At 48.4% G+C, this 21,112-nt stretch overlaps 2 protein-coding genes across 3 annotated transcripts in view; one reads left to right on the top strand and one right to left on the bottom strand.

Moving 5' to 3' along the window:
- The window catches only part of FAM193A (family with sequence similarity 193 member A), a 98,863-nt gene extending 86,805 nt beyond the window's left edge, over positions 1-12,058 (bottom strand). For both annotated transcript variants that reach the window (XM_056133042.1, XM_056133044.1), the window contains exon 1: positions 11,949-12,058. The gene's annotated coding sequence lies outside the window, so the exon portion shown is untranslated. The remainder of the gene's footprint in view (positions 1-11,948) is intronic.
- The window catches only part of ZFYVE28 (zinc finger FYVE-type containing 28), an 82,275-nt gene continuing 73,183 nt past the window's right edge, over positions 12,021-21,112 (top strand). Inside the window, exon 1 of the mRNA XM_056133047.1 lies at positions 12,021-12,028. The gene's annotated coding sequence lies outside the window, so the exon portion shown is untranslated. The remainder of the gene's footprint in view (positions 12,029-21,112) is intronic.

Below are 21,112 nucleotides of genomic sequence, written 5' to 3'. Positions count from 1 at the left end.
TGAAGAGATAGTAAATTCTCCGTGGAAACATGTCATAAACGCTTCGCTGCTTTGCTATAGCAACACAGAAATGCAGTGACACACATACAAAGAATTTCTAGAGAAGATGTAGACTATAACTGACACTGAATAACTGACAAGCCACTGAGACAGCACAGACAGACCAATTTTCTCCCACACTTCAACATGAATATTAACCAGCTCTTATAGAACTTCCTTGCAGGAAATAAGCTTAAAAGAATTCAATTCTGGGCTACCAGATGCACTGCAGTGACCCTGATTAGATACCAGAAAAGAAACAGAATATCAGCTAAATTTGAGTAAAACTAAAGTCTGTAGTGAATATTGCACTCATTTTTAGTTTGTTTCAGCCAATACACCTCTAATACATGAGATGTGAACACAGAGAACATAGACAAAGAAACTAGAGAGCCCTCTACATTAATTTGGCAATATTTTTGTAAGCCTAAAATTGTATCATGGGCTAGTGGGTAGGAAGCTTGCCTTGAACACAACCAACACAGGTTCAATCCCCAGCATCCCATATAGTCCCTGAGCACTGCAAGGAGTAATTTCTGAGTGCAGAGCCAGAATTAAGCCTCTGAGCATTGCCGGGTGTGGGCCCAAAACTGTAGCACTGTAGCACTGTCCTCCCGTTGTTCATCGATTTGCTCGAGCAGGCCCAGTCTCCATTGTGAGACTTTGTTGTTACTGTGTTTGGCATATCAAATATGTCAAGGGTAGCTTGCCAGGCTTTGCTGTGTGGGCAAAATACTCTCGATAGCTTGCTGGGCTCTCCAAGAGGGGCAGAGGAATCGAACTCGGGTTGTCCGAAAACTAAGTAAATTAAATTAAAAATATAAAATAGCTGGACAGATAGTACAGAGGGCAGAGCACTTGCTTTGCACGTGGCAAACCTGGGCTCAATCCTTGGCATTGAATATGGTTCCCCAAGCACCACTAGGAGTAATTCCTGAGTGCAGAGCCCGGAGTTGCCCCTGTGCATCGCCGGGTGTGACCCAAAAAGCTAGGTGGAACCCCTGTGCATTGCTGAGTGTAGCACACTCCCACGAAAAAAGCCAAAATAAATAAAAAATAAATTTAAAATAAAATTATTTCCAAAAAAATTTAAGAGGGGGTCAAGTTTGGGCCATACTCAAGGTCTTACTCTTATCTCAGTGCTCAAAGGTCACTCCTAGGGAACTCAGAGGACCATATGCAATGCTGAGGATCAACCTGGCTGGCCAGGTAAGTACTTTACCTGCTGTGCAATCTCTGGTATCTTTAGTTATTATTATTTCAAAAAGAAGCTAAATTCCCTAACTTCATTAGTTTCAAGATGTAATAAGTATTTTACTTTAAATATTCAAAACAAAAAACTTTTTTGCATTCTATAAATGCATATCAACTAAGTCAATCTGTTTGGGGTTTTGTTTTGTTTTGTGGGTCACACCCAGAGATGCGCTCAGGGGACCCTCTGGTCCCTATGGGATGCGGGGGATCAGACACAAGACAAATGCCCTACCTGCTGTACTATTGCTCCAGCCTCAAAACTAATGTGCTGATTCAAGCCTACAAACATTACTGGAATTATTCTAGTAGTCTGAAAACACAAACTAATTTCTATAGTAATAATCAATTGTTGTGTAGGCCCATAAAGTTATGAAGTTTAACTTACTTGATATCAACACATACTTAACTCTAAAATAAAGATGATCTTTCCTCCAAATTTGTGTATTCCAGCCACAAAGTGATAGCCCCCCATCCCACCAAAAAACACTTCAAATAAAGTTATATAGGTAGGTTAAAAGAATAGAAAAAAGTCTGAGTGGTAATAAAAATTCAAAAAATGAGACCAAAAAGTCTACAGGGTTTGTGGAGTTCATGCACAATTCAATCAGCCTAATCAGTGGCAAAATAAATAGCAGTACTCCTACATTAAAAAAAAAAGTCTAAAAGGTTCAAAAAAAAATCCAATAAAGAAAGCTATACAATTCATAGAAGTATCCCATACACCTGGGCTGGAGCGATAGCACAGCGGGTAGGGCGTTTGCCTTGCACGCAGCCAACATGGCCGACCCGAGTTCGATTCCTCCGCCCCTCTCGGAGAGCCCGGCAAGCTACCGAGAGTATTCGATATGCCAGACACAGTAACAACAAAGTCTCCAATGGAGACGTTACTGGGCCCGCTCGAGCAAATCGACGATCAACGGGAGGGCATTTACTTTACTTTTTATCCCATACACCAGCTCCAAATAGATAATTAAGCCAGGAAAAAAAGGCCTTGCTAGCATGGATAATTCACATATATATTGCTACTATAGTGAAAATGGGCTGGAGCGATAGCACAGCAATTAGGGCGTTTGCCTTGCACACAGCCAACCCGGGTTTGATTCCTCTGTCCCTCTTGGAGAGCCCAGCAAGCTACCAAAAATATCCCGTCCACAAGGCAGAGCCTGGCAAGCTCCCTGTGGCGTATTCGCTATGCCAAAAAAAACAGTAACAACAAGTCTCACAATGGTGGAGACGTTACTGGTGCCCGCTCGAGCAAATCGCCGAACAGGAGGACAGTACTACAGACAGTACATTACAGTGAAAATGTAAATGATTATACAGTTAATCAAGAAGCTGTCCATAAGTCATTTCCACAAAGGCCAGGAACATAGCTAAGAATGGTAGGGTGAAAGCATGAGGCCAGCTCGCTGCCATTCCCCAAAGGTAAAGGTAAAGGTAAAGGCCCTCCCGTTGATCGTCGATTTGCTCGAGCGGGCCCAGTAACGTCTCCATTGGAGACTTTGTTGTTACTGTGTCTGGCATATCGAATACTCTCGGTAGCTTGCCGGGCTCTCCGAGAGGGGCGGAGGAATCGAACTCGGGTCGGCCATGTTGGCCGCTTGTAAGGCGAACGCCCTACCCGCTGTGCTATCGCTCCAGCCCATTCCCCAAAAATGAGAAGAAAAAAACTTGAGACGCCAAATGGGTTAAGTGTTTGCCTTGCAAATGGCCAGCCCTTGTGCAAACTCCAGCACCTCTTTAAAAGAGATCCAGAGGGACTGGAGTGATAGCACAACGGGTAGGGTGTTTGCCTTGTATGCGGCCGACCAGGGTTCGATTCCCAGCATCCCATATGGTACCCCAAGCACTGCCAGGAGTAATTCCTGTACAGAACCAGGAGTAACCCCTGTGCATTGCTGGATGTGACCCAAAAAGCAAAATAAATAAATAAATAAATGAGATCCTGGGTGAAGAGGCAGGACTGCACAGCAGGCTGTAGGCCCCCATCCTACCAAAAAACACTTCGAATAAAGTTATATAGGTAGGTTAAAAGGATAGAAAAAGTCTGAGTGGTAATAAAAATTCAAAGAAAGCAGGCTGAATAGACAGTACAGTGGGTAGGGCACTTGTCTTACATATGGGATCCTGGCATTTCTTGTGGTCCCACAAGCATCGCCAGCAGTGACTCCTGAGTGCAGAGCTAGGAGTAACCTCTGAGCACCTCCACATGTGACACAAAACAGACAAACAAATAAGGGAGCAATAGTACAGTGGTTAGGGCACTTGCCTTTTATGCTGCCAACTTGGGTTTGATACCCAGCACCCCATTTGGTCTTCCAAGCCCCACCAGGAGTGATCCCTGAGTGCAAAGCCAGGAATAAGTCCTGAGCACCACTGGGTGAGGCCCCCAAATAAACAAACAAACAAAGGAAAACTGGCCTGTAGACATCCAGAGTACCTACCCTGGTAGAGGAACATCTGACGTCCAACACTAGAAACTGAAGGGCCTGGTCCTTGAATCGCTCACATTCTCAATAATAAATGCTTTATTTTTTTAAAAGGGGGGGAGGGGGTACCCTTTGGGGTGCCAGGAAAGAACCTGGATGTGATCCCCAAATAAAACAACAAAATTGGAAAGGCCCAGGGATAGTTCAGTGGTAGACCTCCAATCTTGCAGGATGAGGCATCAAGTTTAATCCCCAGCACCTTCCCACAACATGTCAAGTGTGATCCCAGTTGTACTGCCATCCGGGGCCCCCAGGGCAGCAGCTAAGTGAGCACCACAGCCGAGAGCCCAAACCCAAGACCACAACAGTAACAAAAACACAGACTACAGAGGCAACAACATAGATCTGAAAGAATAGAAACTATCTCCACAGACACTGCAAGGATAATAGCAGAATACTGTGGACATCACTGTACTTCTAAATCCAACAACTCAGATAAAATGGACACTTAAAAAATAAATAAAATATAAAATGGACACTGTTTGGAAAAACACAAACTACTAATTCAGAAGGGCATAGTTCACTTTGAAAGCAGCATTATAGTACTATTAAAACAGGAAATGGATAATGTTAAGAAAGTTACTGACATACCTAATTAAGAAGGATGCAACATGCTCAACAAGGCATTAGTAAAGTAAGCCCAGCAATTATAAAAAGTAGTAATTCTCTGACCAATAGGATTTATTTTCATAATTCAAACTGGTACGATGTCCAAAAATCAATAAGGTGACCTACCACATAACAGTCTAAAAAGGAAAAGCCATACGATCATATTAATTGCATAATTGCATCAAAAGACCAACTAACAAAATTCAATCTCATTACAAAAACTCTCAGACTAGAAACAGAAAAATACTTCATCAATTTAATAATGAGCATCGGGTCTGGAGAGATGGTACAGTGTGTAAGGTACTTGCAAACTTGTGGCTGACCTAGGTTCAATCCCTGGTTCTTTGAACCTCACCTGGAGTGATTCCTGAGTAGAGTCAGGATTAAAGTCTAAACACCACTGGTGTTGCTCAAAAACAAAAAGAAAAACTCTACCAGCAGACATCATACTTCATGATTAAAGATTAAGTACTTTTGGGGCCAGATAAAGCACTTGCTTTGTACATGGCCAACCAGAATCTAATCCCTGAGCCCAGAGCCAAGAGTAAACCCTGAGCACACTTGGTATGGCAAAATAACAAAACAAACAAGCAACAAAAAACCTAAAAAGTATAGCACTGTAGCACTGTTCTCTGGTTGCTCCAGCGGGCACCAGTAACGTCTCTATTGTGAGACTTGTTGTTACCGTTTTTGGCATATCGAATACGTTTTTGGCATATCGAATACGCCATGGGGAGCTTGCCAGGTTCTGCCGTGTGGGCGGGATACTCTCGGTAGTTTGCCAGACTCCCTTAGAGGGGCAGAGGAATCGAACCCAGGTCGGCCGCATGCAAGGCAAATGCCTTACCTGCTGTGCTATCGCTCCAGCTCCCAAAAAATATTGTATATTTCAAAGAAATCAAACATGACCAGTAGAGATGCACGTCATTTCCAAAGATTCAACAAAATAACCATGTCAATTCTCTACCCTATCTCTAATCCTTGGTAGAGATTAACCATGTAAACCCTGAGCTGCTCCAATATAATCTAATTCTAGGAAGATTATTTCTTGATACTAGAATACAAATTCGAAAATGTAAACACCTGGGCCTGAGAGATAGTACAGCAGGTAAAGTTTCAATCCGGGCACTCCTTAAAGTCCCCTGAACCCTGCCAGGAGTGATCCTTGAGGGCAGAGTTGGGAGTAAACCCAGAGTATCAGAACTTGTGACCAAAACTTTTAAGATAAAATAATATAGAAAATAAAATGTAAATGCAGAGGCTGGAGGGCCTGTTTGCATGCAGGAGGTACCACATGGTCCCCCAGTCCTTCAGAGAGAGAGAGTCCTGAGCACCAAGCAGAAGTAGTCAATAATAAAATTAATTTAAAATGGGGGATCATGGTGCCCGATTCTAAGACTTAATTCTTGGCATGCTATAGGCTCAAGCTTCTTAAACTGCAAATTGCCACCTGGGTTGGATAGGCAGTACAGCAGGTAGGGCGCTTGCCTTGCACACAGCAAATCTAGGTTCAATCCCTGATACTCCATAAGGTCACCCAGGCCCCGCTAGGAGTGATCCCTGAGCAAAGAGCCAGGATTAAGCCCTGAGCACCACTGAGTGTGGCCCAAACTCCCTCCCCCAACACAAAACATTAACTGAATCTGTTCTCTTATACAAAATTAATTCAAAATTCTAGTAAGAAAGTCTTAAAGAAAATGGAGAATTATCCTAAGATTGTATTTGTATTTGGGGTTTTATGGTGCCCAAGGTCTTGTGTTCTGTGCTCAGGGACCATATGTGGTGTAGGGGAATGAACCAGGTCTGACACATGCAAGGTGCCTTACCTGATGTACTCTCTTCTCCAGTTCTAACTATGAGATTTTGGTGGGGGGTGGAAGTACACATGGCAGTGCTCAGGACTTACTCCTGGCTCTACGTATAGGGGTCACTCCTGGTAGGGCTCTGGGAACCATATGGGGTGCCAAGAATCAAATCCAAGCAGCTGTGTGCAAGGCAAGCAACTTACCTGCTGTACTACCTCTCCAGCACACCTGAGATTTTATAATGCAAAGAAGCTTTTAAACCTGACTCTCCAAACAGTAGATACCTAAGTGGAAAACTGAAAAACTGAACGTCATTATTAAACTGAACTGCAGCACTGTAGCACTGTCGTCCCATTGTTTGTCGATTTGCTCGAGCGGGCCCCAGTACACATCTGAACTATTTTCTTTAAAAAAAAAAATTAACAGACTAAAACAGGGCTAGTGACTAAAATTATTTGCAAATCGTATTTCCAACAAGAGTCGTATTCAGAATTATAAAGAACACTCAAAACTGAAAATTAAAAATTTTAACTATTTAAAAGCAGACAAAGCTGAGGGCTACAGTGATAGACAGTACAGCGGGTAGGGCGCCTGCCTTGCACACAGCCAACTGGGGTTGGATCCTTTGCATCCCATGTTGTCCCGTAAGCACCACCAGTAGCAATTCCTGAGTTCAGAGTCAGGAGTGACCCCTGAGCATTGTTGGGTGTAGCCCCTCCACAACAAAAAAGGCAAACCTTTGAATAAACATTTCAAATAGTAACACAGAATGAAAGATGCAAAATGACAAATATCACCAATCATTAAGGAAAAGCAAGTTAAAACCACAATGCCCCTACATACTTTTTAATTAAAATAATGAAACTTAACTACTGACAACATGAAATGCTAGGGAGGATGCTGAGCAACTGAAACTCTCGTACATCACTGAGAGAAAGTCAAAATGGTACAGCCACACGCTGAAGACTTGCAGTTTGCTGGGCAGGTTAGCTTCTGCCCAGCTCCACTCCATGAATGAGATCTACCAAAGGCATGAAATTTTTCTTGTTTGTTGTTTTGTTGCTATTGTTATTGTTTGGGGACACCTGATAGTAACGGTACACTCATGTACACAGTGGAACAGCACTGAACAGTGAAGAGGAACCAACATCAATCCAAAGCAACACCCCCAATGAATCACAAAGCTACAAGTCTGAAATGAACCAGCCAGAAAGTCACATGCAAAAAAAAGTTACACGCTATATGGCTTCATGTCTGACTTCTCCAAAAGACTAAGTCATACTGAGAGAGAATAGGCTGCAGGAGCAGCAGAGAGGGTTCTTTGTGAACCGTGAAACAGCTCTGGAACCTGCTGCCAGCAGACAACAACCACTGGACAAATTTTAAAACGCAAACTTTTAGAACATCAATTTTACTGCAAGCTATTTTTTTTCCCACTTTTGGGTCACACCCGGCAACGCTCCTGGTTCTGCACTCAGGAATTACTCTGGCAGTGCTCAGGGGACCATATGGGATGCTGGGAATTGAACCCAGGTCGGCTGCATGCAAGGCAAATGCCCTACCCAATGTGCTATTGCTCCAGCCCCAGCAAGCTAATTTTTTAAATTTGCATACAACTCAACTGCTTAGGAAAATGCTCCGGTAATATCTGCTCAATTAAAACGACCTATGAAATTCTACTCCCAGGTGTAACTGGGACTAAACTGAGTATTAGTGTCTATGAAAAGACACAGAGAAGAATGCACGGCAGGCCGAAGATGAGATCACCCAAATGTCCATCACAGAACACAGGCACAATGCATACAAGTAACACATGGAAAACTCTGCAACACGCAAAAAAGAACGAGCCGTCCGATCAACAATCTGCGAATCTCTCAGACATAGTGAGGTCCCCGAGTCCTGGCAGAGGCCCAAAAGCAGGCCAAGGAGCCAGAGAGGCAGGACAGCAGGTAAGGTGCTTGCCCTGCACAGTCAACCTGGGTCTGATCTCCAGCACCACATGTGGCGCCAAGCCCTGCCATGAGCACAGAGCGAGAAGTAAGTTCTGAGCACTGCTGAGTGGTGTCCGAAAAAGCAGACCAGAGCCATCTGAGGGACCAATGAGACACTGCCCCGCAGTAGCAGGCAGGGTGAGGGAGCATTCAAGGGTGGCAGGAGTCTCCACTGTGGCACAATGCGCCACATGTGTGAGGCACAGAATCTCAGCTGCACCCCGTCCCTCCTGGGTCACTGAGGCACAGCAGTTGAGATGACAGTGCCATCTGCACACAGGGAATGTCTCCAAGAACACCCCAAACAACTCCCAGGCCCATATCTCAAGCACATACACCAGGGTCCATCTCCTCCATGACACATTTTCCGCACTAAAAGAGGAACTTAAATGATTACAATTCCTCCTACGCTACAACACCTTTCTATCCATCTTTAGTGTTTGAGACTACAACTGACCTCCACCCAAATGGTTTCCTCTACTAAAGAACTTTAAACTTTATAAAAGTAGTCCTAAGTTCCCAATTAAACTCTCCATGAGGACAGATTATATAAAATATTGTCAATTTCCACAAAAAAATTCTGTATTTTGTACATAACACTTGAATTACTGACGTAATTTTAACCAACTGTTCTGAAAATAGAATCCCTATGATGCAAAATTTATTTTATATATGATGTCTATAATGTTTCACTATCAAAAGGCAGAAAGGCGGGGCCAGAGCAATACTACAGTGGGTAGAGAGTTTGCCTTGAACTCAGTCAACTGGGGTTTGATTCCTGGCATCCCACATAGTCTGCTGAGAACTACCAGGAGTAATTCCCAAATGCAGAGCCAGAAGTAACCCCTGAGCATTGTTGGGTGTGACCCAAAAAGCCAATAAATTAATTAATTACAAAGGCACAAAGGCCAAAGTTCTTTTTAAAAAGAGAAAAATTGTTCGTAACATGAAGCTCTAAAAATACCATTTTTCTGAGGCCAGAGAGACAGTCCAGGGATTAAAGCATGTAAAGTAAGTCTTGCATGCAGCTGACCTGGTTCAATATCACAAAGGTATTGCCTGGAGTAATCCCTGAGCACACAGAAATAATGGCTTTTGAGCCACAGTAGGGATGTTCAGGGACTACTCTCATCTCAGCGTTTGATGGTCGCTCCTGGTAGTGCTTGGGATACCATGAGGTGCCAGGGACTGAACCTGGACCCCAGCATGCAAAGCATGTGCTCCAGTCCTCTGAACAATCTCCCTGGACCCACAATTCTCCTTTCGGCCCAAAAAACAATGCTAGTATAGCACTTGAGGTATATACAAAAGGAAAAACAGCCATCTGAATTCACAACAGAGATTTTACAAATAAGGGTCTCTACCACATATTGTTTTCTAGTCTGCAAGGTTTTCTTCACTAATTATGAAAATCATATTTTAAAGCAGAGATACAAAAGAATAGTTATGACTTTGTTTTTTTTGGGGGGGAGCAGTTTAGGCCCACACCTGGCAATGCTCAGGGGTTAAGCTGGCCCTGCACTCAGGAATCTCTCCTGGCAGTGCTCAGGGGATCATATAGGATGCTGTGCAAGGCTAGCGCCCTAACTGCTGTACCATCTCTCCAGCCCAGTCATGATATTCTCTGTCTACCAATTTATTTCAAGGTCAACTCTTCACTTCAGAGGAAAGCCCCACCTGTGGCTGTAAGAGACCCTATTCATCATTCAGAGGTGTCTTGTGTCCCCATTCCACAGTGGAAAGAGCTTGATCGACAACACCTAATGGCAGAGTTCCACTCAAGTCCTGCCTAGTGTCCAGGGAGAGAAAGGTAGGAGGGTGCAGAGCTGTGTGCCACAGGTGCTGTTTAGCCACTGTCCTTGCTTCTGTTAAGTTCTTAAACCAGGAAGCTGGGTGCCAGGACCTGAGGCACAGGAGTGACACCTGGCCTGAGGGCACAGCACGGAGCAGGCTCCTGCTGCCAGCCAGGCTTCTGCCGGCTCACTGCTGCCTAGCCCACAGCCCTCATTTCATTTTTTTGCCTTCGGTTTTGAGACTGCACACAACACCGCAGCTCAAAGGGGCTACTGACATGGTGTTATGGAGTAGGACGTTCTGGGCAGTGCTGGGGATCAAAGCTAGTGCTGAGCCCTTAGAGCCACCTCCCCAGCCCTCCCAGCCCTTAGTTTGTCTTAGGCAGCAGTGTGCAGACACACCCCAACCTCAAGGTCACGTTGATCAAGAGATCCTGGGTCTGGCATTTTTTCAAGAAAGGAGGCAGCTCCAGTCTTCCTCCCCCCTCTTAGATGTCTGCCTCGACCTTGTGATCCCCTCTGTAAAGGGAGGGTGAGGTCCCTGGTGCTGCTTAAGTCTCTTTGGAAATGCACTGTCAGTCACCGTTACCTGGTGATACTGTTTTGGATGACTGTTCCGTATGAGAAGGCGTGCACCCCTCCCCCCCCCAATTCACTGTCTGTAGGGAGGGATTCAGATGCCTAGAATTACTCCCAACGGTATGGACGGATAGTAGTTGGGGTAAGGCACTAGCCTTGCACACCGCCAACCAGGGTTTGATCCCCAGCACCAGAGAAGGTCTCCTTAGCTCCCCCCCCCCCAAGTGCCTGGAGTGCTCCTGGGTGCGGACCCAAAACACACATCAAAAAAATTACAGCACCAAGTATCTTCAATCACACTTAGAACACTGGTGAAGAAACTAAAACTAAAGACCCTGTTGTAGCACTGTCCACCCGTTGTTCATCGACTCGCTCAAGCCAGGCCCAGGAACGACTCCACTGTGAGACTTGTTACTGTGTTTGGCATATCGAATATGTGGGGGGGGGGGGCTTGCCAGGCTTTGCGGTGCGGGCGAGATACTCTCGGTAGTTTGCCGGGCTTTCCGAGAGGGGCGGAAGAATCGAACCCGGCTTGGCTGGCCGGGACAGCGGCTTGCAAGGCAAACGCCCTACCGCTGCGCTGTCGCTCCAGCCCTCAAGGACCCGGTTGTAAAACTTGAAAATTGCGGGCGAGAGAGCGCTATTCCAGTGGGAAGGCGCTGACTCGCATCCAGCCCTATGGGCGGATTCCGAGTCCTTACGGTCCCCTGCGCCAGCCAGGAGTAATAAGCCCTGGGCGTGTGCGGGGAAGGAGGGCCGACAGGAGTACGGAGCTGAAGAGGGGAGGGGCTGAAGGATAGTACAGCGGCCTCGGCCTCGCTCCGGTAAACTTGGGTTCGCGCCCACCTCCAGATAATGGCCCCGCGGGCACTCCCAGGAGTGACTCCTGAATCAGAACCAGGAGCGGGTCCCGCTACCACAATGGGCAGAATAAGACGGACCGAAAGAAGGATGTTTCCGGGATCGGCTCACGTCGCCGAACGAGCAGTCCGGGCACTGCGCTCGATCCATCGAGCCGGAGCGAGCAAACACCAGGACGCAGCCGAGCGGCCGGCGGTGAAATTCCTTCCGTGCGCAGCCGGAGTCCCGGCCCTGTTCGCTTCCGCAGACTTCGCGGCTGCAATAGCACGGAGCGATGCGCGACTGGACAGGTGAACGCGGGCCCGACTGCAAGCGCCGACGCGCAGCTCCGCGGGCTCGAACAATACCCTGGGGCGGCCCCGGGCCGGGCCGGGCGCCGGGGCCGCCCAGGGGCCGCGCGCCGGCCTGCTCGGGGCCCGCCGGGCCTGCGGGCGCGCGGCTTTGTGTGGCCGTGACAGGCGCCGGCGCGCGGCCCGCGGAGCTGTCAGGGCGCCGCCCGCCCCCCGCCGCCCCGCCCCCGCCGCTTACCTCCAAGTAGCCTCCGGGGGCGGCGCCGCCCGCGCCCGCGCCCAGGGGCCCGTTGGCCGCGGCCGCGCCGCCCGGGGCCGCCAGGCCCGCGGCCTGGGAGCCGCGCAGCGCCGCCGCCGGGCCGGCCTTGCCGCCGCTCGCGCCGCCGTTGCCCCCGCCCGAGCCGCCGCCGCCCCGCTTGTTCTTCCGGCGCTTGGCCCCGCGCTTGGCGTCGGCGGGGCTCATGGCGGGCGGCGGGCGGCGGCGGGGAGCGGGCGCGGGCGGCGGCGGGCGCGGGCGCGGGCGGCGCGGAGCCGAGGCGGCGGCCGGCCGAGGGCGGGGACCGGCGCGGGGTCGCGGCGGGCGGGGAGCGCCGGCGCAGGCGAGAGCGGCGGGGCGGCGGCGGCGTGAGGCGCGGCGAGTCCGGCGGGCCCGGCACCGCCGCTGACCAGAGTTAGAGTCCAATATGGCGGACACAAGGGGAAAGGGATCCCAGTTTACGTCGGGGGAGGGGGAAGGAGCGGCGGGGAGGGGGAGGGGTGTGGGCGCCCTCCCCCTCCCGCCTCACTCCGCCCTCCCGGGCGCCGCTCCCTACGCCTCGCCCGCCCCGCCCGCCGTTAACGTGCAGCCGGCGCGCGGGGCACGCCGGGAGGGCGAGTCCGCGCCGCGCGCGCAGTGGCCCGGGGCGCTCGGCCGCGGACCACATTTCCCGTCGGGCGCCGCGCGGCCGGGCGCCGCGGGGCGCGGCGTGACGTCACGAGGCTGCCCGGCCGCGCCCGCGCCGCGCGGCCTGCCGGGAGCTGTAGTTGGGCAGCGGGCCCTGCCGGCGCGAGGCTGCGTTCGCCGCGCGGAATCCGCGCTGCTCGACCTGCCCCCGCGCGCCCCCCGCGACGACCAGCCGGCTCGGGGCGGGGGTCGGCGCGGCGGCCGCCCGGCTACAGTGGCCGGTGACCTTGGCCCGGCCCGGGTCCGAACCCGCCGGCCACGCTCGCCAGCTCTGTGACCTTGGGCCCGGCCCGTGCGCCCGAGTCCAGGTGACTCGCGGGGTGGGGCAGGGTGGGAGGCGATGCACGAGCCCCGGGCCGCGCCGACACCCCTGGCCGTTGGCGTGAAGCCCACCCAGCCGGTCCCCGCGGTCCGGAAAGCATCACTGTCACCCACCCCGGGACGTCCAGGGGGACCGCTCCTTCCGAAAACTCCATGCTGTCCCCAGCGGCCCCGTGGTGGTTCATCGGACGACAGGAGCCACTTGCTGGAGCCCTGAACCCCTCAGGGCCACCATTCGCAGATGCCATTTTGGCTTCCAGGACCTGGTGCGCGGAGTTGAGCCACCGGATGTCGGCAGGAGGACCACCCGTGCCCAGCAGCCCGGCTAACCCAAGGCCGCCCCATCCTCATACCGCGTGGGCTTTATGAAGGCTCCTCCCCCCTTTTCCAGGTTTGCAATGACCTGGTCATTGAACTTGGGAATGGGGGTGACTGGATGGCAAGCTGTGCTCGGGAGTGGGCACCTCACACCCCACACACACTCCATTGTCCAGAGAAATCTTGGGCGAGGAAAGGAGCACTGCCACAAGCCTGTGTCCTTCATCCTGCAGGCTGTGCTTGAGTGCCAGTGACTGTCAGGCACCAACAGGTCTCATCTCATAGCAGGAGGGATTTGCCCAGGATCACCCCAGTAGAACAGATCAGGTGTGACTTGAATTCTAGGCAGAGCACAGTGTGGTACCAGTGTGTTCTGGGGATCTGGGGCCAACAAAAATCTGAGAAAATGAGCTGAATCTGTGCCTGTCATTCTTGATGCCATTGAGTGACACCTGGTTCAGGGAAATATGCTGCTTGGCCCTGGGGCCTGAACAAGCCAGACAGCAGAAGGGGCAAATCTCAAATGTAAATTCAGTGGGAGTGCCATGACAGGACCCAGATTGGGTGGGGGTGGGATGGGGAGGGAGGTGGTCCACACCCACCCAGCAGCGCTCTGTTCTTAGTCCTGGTTCTGGTTCAGAGATTAAACCCAGGTCAACCACATGTAAGGCCAGTGCCCTGTCCACTGTACCTATCTCCCAGCCCCTGGGACTGAACTCTGAGCACTTATTGTGCAGGAATGGGGCAAGGACACTGCAGATGGATGACTAAGGTGCCCCTCTGGCAGAGGGAGGAGGCAAAGACATAAAGCAGTCACCCGAGTCTCACCACCTTCCAGAAGAGAAAGTTAAAAGGAACCAAAAGTAACACCCAGGACCAAGGCCTTACCTGAGTAAGTGACTGAGGTCACTCCAAACCCATGCGTATCCATATCTTCTTCTGAAGGATCCATTTTCACCTTCAGAGATACGTTAGGGACAGGACTAATGAGAAGATTTCTCATCAGACATCAGCTCACAGTGAGAGGCAGGACCAGTGATGGACATCCTGTCCCCAGCCAGCCCCCAGCCCAGGAAGGGTTGAACTTTAAAGTGCAAAGGCAAAAAAAGCCCCCGGCTCATTTCAAAGGCTGCCTGTGCCTTTCTGTATTAAGCATTTGTTGACTGAACAGGGCCTGCCCACATTAAGCCCCAATGGGCCTAACTCAGTCCCTGCATGGGAAGTGTTGGTGCCATTTGGGAACAGCCTCACTAGGGGCTTTGAGTAGTGGTAAGACATAGAGTTATCTTCATGATCCTAGAGGCACTGCCTGCATGATAAGGCAGCCAAGGTCAGCGATTTTTTTCAAGCTGAAACTTTATTTGCTTTCATGCATAATAAATATAAACCAAGACAGATATGTACTGGTAACATACACGTATAAGGAAAATAGAGTAAGCACATAACACATAACCAATGGAAGTAATCTGCACTGCACTGCACTGTCCTGTCCTCCCGTTGTTCAATTAGCTCAAGCGGTCCCAGTAACGTCTTCATTGTGAGACTTGTTACTGTGTTTGGCATTTTGAATATGTCACGGGTAGCTTGCCAGGCTTTGCCGTGCGGGCGAGAGAGGGGTGGAGGAATTGAACCTGGCTCTGCCGAGCTGGCCATGGGCAGGGCAAACACCCTACCTCTGCTATCGCTCCAGCCCAGAAGTAATATAATAATCTTTATTTAGAAGCCCTTTTTGGTTATGGGGCAACACCCAGCAGTGTTCAGGGCTTATTACTGGCTCTGGGCTCAGGAATCACTCCTGGAAGGGGAGACCATCTAGGGTGCCGGGGATCTACCCATCCAATTGTTCTAAAAAGCCTGTTCTAATTTCTCACCAGCAAAACAAAAGCAAGTAACCTTGCTTTTTATTAGTTATTATTCACCTTTGGATATGCATAATTTTATTATGTAGGAGTACTGCTATTTATTCAGCCACTGATTAGCTGATTGAATTGTGCATGAACTCCACCTTACTTTTTTTTTTCATTTTTTAAAATTTTATTTATTGAATCACTGGAGAGCGGTTACAAAGCTTTCGGGTCTAAGTCTTGGTCATACAATGAAACACCCTCACCTTCACCAGTACCCATTCTCCACCCCCAACAACCCCAGTATACCCCCGTCCCACACCTTCTCCCTACTTGTGGGGCAGATGATTTCCACATTACTCTTTCTACTTTGATAACATTCAATATTTTGACACCAGACCCACCATTATTGAGATTTTACCCCAACATTCAGATCTGCTGAAAAGGCAACAGTAGACAATTTGTTTTCTATTGCTGAATGAGAATAACATGATGTCACGTGGCTGCAGTAGTGGCCGCGCGATTTTGAAATTCCGAAATTTTAACACTTAAATCTGGAGGGATTTCTGCCAAAACTGGCTGGGTTCCGAGATTTGCTCCTCAGTCTCTGGGATCATGGCCGTTAAGCAGCTTGATCAGGAGCCAGAAAGGCCGTTCGTGGGTGACGACTTGGGGTCTCATTGGGGTGGGGAGGACAGGACCGGCTCCACCCCCATCCCGTGACACCCAAAATGTCTTGTAGCTGCGGGCCCAAACCTGACTGTCCAATGGCCTCTGGAGGATGACAGCCACCGAGCTGCCAGGGGGAAGCAGGTGGAGGGACAACACCCTTTCCCCCCTGCGGTGGCTCGGCGACAGTAACTTACTGCAGGGTCGGGATGCATTTCTGCCAAAAGCCACTGAGTTTCGAGATTTGTTTCTGAGTCTCTGGGATCATGGCCGTTAAGCAGCTTGATCAGGAGCCAGAGAGGCCATTCGTGGGCGATGACTTGGGTGGATATGCATAATTTTTTAAATTTTATTTTGGCCATCCTGATAAATTTTCAATTATTTTGTTTCAATTAATTCGTTTTCAATTTGTTTTCAATTCATGCATGCAATGTTCCAAGACCACATACCCCATCAGCCTTTTTTTCACTATTTTCTCAGAGCCCCCCCCTTATCTCCCCTTTTAAAAAAATGCTGACTATGTTTAGCTAATACATGTTAAAATTCCCTAGTTGTAACATACAAGCTAAACATACTATCTGTAGTGTTTGGTACAGTTGGAGAACCACCAAAGGTAAGTGTGCTTCAGTTTGTCAACGCTGGGTGTCCAGATTTCTTTTGTTTTGGGGCCACACCAGACAGTGCTCAGGCACCAGATGCAGTGCCAGAACTTGAGCCTGGGTCAGCATTAGGCAACATTAGGCAAGGCAAACCCTTTTCCCTCGGTACCATCTCTCCAACCCAGGACTGGAAGAGTCTACCACGGATAATGATTAATAGTGTGAACCCCAAGGTTAAACTGCCTAAATCATTCAGAATTTAAAGAAATTATATTTAAAAGTTATACAGGTATGAGAAAAAAAATCTCTTTAAATATCCTAACATGACTGGCACAACAGCTCAGCAGGTAAGGCTCTTGCCTTGCATACAGCTCAGCCAGGTTCAATCTGTGACACCCCTTGCAGAACCCTGAAAACACTCAAGAGGAAACCCCGAGCACCATCAGGTATGGCCCAAAAAGAAAAAAAATTTTTTTTTTTAAATTATATTCTAACATTCCCTGGGAAATGGTGGTTAAAGCCTGAAAACTTTTTTTTTTTTTTGGCTTTTTGGGTCACACCTGGCGGATGCGCAGGGGTTACTCCTGGCTCTGCACTCAGGAATCACCCCTGGCGGTGCTCAGGGGACCATATGGGATGCTAGGAATCGAACCCAGGTTCGTGCAAGGCAAACGCCCTACCCGCTGTGCTATCATTCCAGCCCCTAAAGCCTGAAAACTTTTAAAAGGAAATCAATCCCATGCAATGCAGAAGGAACTAGCTAGCTACACTGCCATCCTACCAGACAGGGAGGTTTGGACAGTCACATCTCAGCTTTCCAGTGAGAGGACTATGGTTGTAACAAGCAAACCTTCACACTAGGGCTATTTTTCACAGCCTGAGGCTGTTTCCTCCATCTCAAAACAAATGGCACCTCAAAGATGTCCCCAAAATTAGCTTGACTAATAGAGTAGCTTGGAAACTGGAAAGATAAATTAACAACCCAGTAGAAGGGATTAAGGTCAAATTAAGTGATACAGGAAGTATGACAAAAAAGACAGAGAAAAGAGAAGCAGTGATAGCAGAAGATGCATGGGAATTCTGAGGAGAAACCTGCTCTTTGAAGGTATTTGAAACAGGAAGATGAGTAGGTGGCAAATACCACCATAAGCCACACAGGAATAGTGGTCACAGGATGTGCCGTACTGTCTAAGCAGAACAATGACGTGCGAACAAGAAAGTGAGGAGCTGAGACAATTGGCAGCCCAGTGACTGGACTGAGATGCAGAGCATTACTGGGGACTAAGTCAGAAACCAGATGAGAGCAGAAAGGAGCATATTCCTGGAGTCCAACACACACAGTTTTCCCCTCAAGACATTGCCAAATTCTTAACATTAGAGAATAAGTAACCACATTAAAAACAAGTAGGGATCTGGGTAATTTCCAGTTGAAAACCAACAAGAGTTGGAGGTGCCAGAGAGACAATAAAGCAGGTGGGATGCTTGCCTTGCACACAGCAGAACCACACTCTAATCCTGATACCCCATATAGTGCCCTAAGCTCCTCAAGGCATGATCCCTGAAGGCGGAGGCAGAGTAAGCCCTGAGAACCTCCAGGTGTGGCTCTGGAAAATACTGACCAGAATCAGAGATCAGGGAGACCTTTCCAAACTGCAGCTGAGCCTTAGCAGTAGTTATATGAATGATTAGATGATCAGGCCCTGCTGTTTTCCTAGCAGAGGGAGCTCACACATGTAATCTCTACAATATTTGATGTACAGCCTTCAATTTGCAATTAAAACTTCCTAGGCGTGTCAAGGCACAAAATCACTTGGAAATACAAAAAGATGGGTTGAATTTGGGACAGTGATATTACAGCAAGGAGGGTGCTTGCCTTGCAATGGCTGACTCAGGTTTGATCTTAGGTACCCCATACGGTCCCCACCCCCGCCAGGAATAGCCCTGAGCATCACCAGGTATGACCCAAAAACAAAAAGATGAGTCAGAGCAACAGTATGGCAGGTAGGGCACTTGCTCTGCACGCAGCAGACCCATGTTTGATCCCCAGCATCCCATATGGTGCCCCCAAGTCTCAAAAGTGATCTGAGTGCAGACCTAGGAGTAAGCACTGAGCACCGCTGGGTGTGGCCCACACCCAATAAAGAAAACCGAAACAGACTATATAGGAAAACCAGCCCAGACCAGAGATGGCTCATGTATTGGTTGGAATTAGCAGGCAAACATTGTACAACAGCTCCAACGAACAAAATCAATAAAATAGAAAATGCAAAAAAATTGGGGGTGGGGGGCTGGAGAGATGAGAGATGAGATGGTTAGGCTCTTGCCTTTTATACAGCCAACTCGGGTTTGACTCACAGCACAGCCTGGAATATACCTGGAGCGCTAACAGATGTCCTTCTTTCCCCAGACACCCATGCCAAAGTAATAAGAGACAAGGAGACTGTAATCTATATGCGGAGTATTTTGAACTTTTAAGGATTCAAAAAGGGAGCAGAGAGATAGTACATCAAGTAGGGTGCTTGCCTTGCATGCTAGTTGACCAGTGTTTGATCTCCAGCATTCCATATGATTCCTCAAGCCCTGCTAGGATTCAGCCCTGAGCATCACTGTATGTGACCAAAACCCAAACAACAGAAATTTTTAAAGCTGCTTAGATATGAGAGATTTAACAACTTGAAAGTAATGCAAAAAAAAGATCGTAACTAAAAAAAAAAAAAAGGTTGTAACTACAACGGGGGGAAAAGAATGAGAACTAAGAGTTGAATGCCTGGTGTATGGAAATAACCATAATCCCGACATGCAAGGAAATGTCACAAAGCAGATTTTCCAAAGTTGCTGAATACCTAAATCCAAGAATGTCCATGAGCTCCAAACAGGAGGAACAGAAGCAAAACCTTACCCAAGTGTGTCATTCTCAAACTTCTGGAAAGAGGCAGGCAGATGACAGCTCAGAAATGAGGCTACAATAACAGGAAAGCAGGCTGGAAACAGCAGTACTTGAGCAGGATGCTTGCCTTACAAGCTCAATTCAGCAACCCTCTGGTCTTCCATGCTGCACCAAGAGTGATCCGAGTGCAGAGAGGATGCCATGCCCTAAGCATGCCAGGTGTGGTCTAAAAACCAAAAGAATAAAAGTAGGAAGGGAGGACTGAAGACACAGCAACCTAACTTAAACATCTTAATGTTTTATTTCACACAATGGACTGAAGTATCAAAATGTGATCCACATAAAAGTGACATAAGAACATCACGACTTGAGTCCTGTGTAGTTTCCACATCCAGCCTATTTGGATTCACTAGCGCAAAATGCCACTTGCTACTCCTTGCCATCCACAGCATCTACAAGTTATTTTGTCCAGATGAAATGTCTGCAAAGAGTGAAGGTGTTGAGGAGTGCCTTCCAACGTACAAACAGTAGATTCCCTATCCACGGTACATTTGTGCAGCTTCATGGCAAAGGGGCCAGAGTCCAGTGGCACCCCATATAGTCCCCCAAGGCTGCCAGAAGTAATCTGCGAGAAGCAAACCCTGGACACCCCAAAGAACAATCAGTGGCAGGCCAAAACTCTCAAGAATTAATGGGGAAATATCCCTCTGCAGACGTTTTCCAGGGGTGGGAGGAGTTGTTATTCTGCTCTACTCATTTGACGGATGTTATCAAAGTCCAGGCAGCAGGCCTTTCGTTGACTGGAGCTTTGAATGCTGTTACAATAGCACTTCTTGTACCTACTCATGGTTCCTTTTTGTTCAAAATTGAATGTTGTTGGTTCGAGTTTCTTGCTACTTGCCCTTTTTGGAGTGCAGGTGGGGTAGGACCAAAACCCAGCAGAACCATGCAACATCAGGAACTGAACACAGTAGTCTGCCCATTCCTGCTGTGTGTGTGTGTGTGTGTGTGTGTGTGTGTGTGTGTGTTTTGGGTCACACCCAGCAATGCTCAGGGGTTACTCCTGGCAGTACTGGGGGACCATATGGAATGCTGGGAATGGAACCCAGGTTGGCTGTGTGCAAGGCAAACGCCCTACCTACTGTGCTATCGCTCCAGTCCCTGCAGTCCTACTCTCTTGGATCTTTCTGTATATAAGTTCTAGCAGACTCCATCAGGTTCCCAATTTCTGTTATTGGTCATGAGTTAGTGATTTGAGGCTTCTCACTTGTTCCTAGCCAACTGACTTAGCTAATCAAGCATCAAGCTTAAGACTTACTTATTTTTACTTCTGGGGTCCTTGCTTTTCACTATTTCCTACTTGACTTCCTTCGTCTCTGTTCTCTGTTACTTGCCTTCCATCACTAGCTTTGGGCTCATTCCTTTTGAGCTGAAAATAGGATGTCAGGCCTTGTTCCTCTGCTTCAGGTGTCCACATCCCAGCTTCTGCCCAGCTCCCTTCTGATCTCAGGAGTATTCACATTTTTTAAATTTTCCTTAACATTCTTAACCTATAACCCAGAAATTTCACTTAAAAAATTGTCCACTAGCTGTGTGAACAGAATTGCACTAAGAGGGATATAGAATAGAGGCATATATTCTTTTGGCTCATAATATCCAAAATATCAAAATAGCCCCAAATAATTGGTAAATTAGAGCAGTGTTTTCCAGGGTGGCAGAGCAGGGGACATTGGACCATCCACAGAGAGGTAGGTTCATTGGGTAAAATGCAAAGTGTCTGTTTGCTCCCTTAAGGGAGATTTCCAGGATGACAGTGTTCTT

Source organism: Sorex fumeus, unplaced genomic scaffold (assembly GCF_029834395.1).
Source record: "Sorex fumeus unplaced genomic scaffold, SorFum_2.1 ptg000095l, whole genome shotgun sequence".
In the NCBI taxonomy this organism is placed as follows: Eukaryota; Metazoa; Chordata; class Mammalia; order Eulipotyphla; family Soricidae; genus Sorex; species Sorex fumeus.
This window is presented reverse-complemented; position numbering and strand designations above follow the sequence as displayed.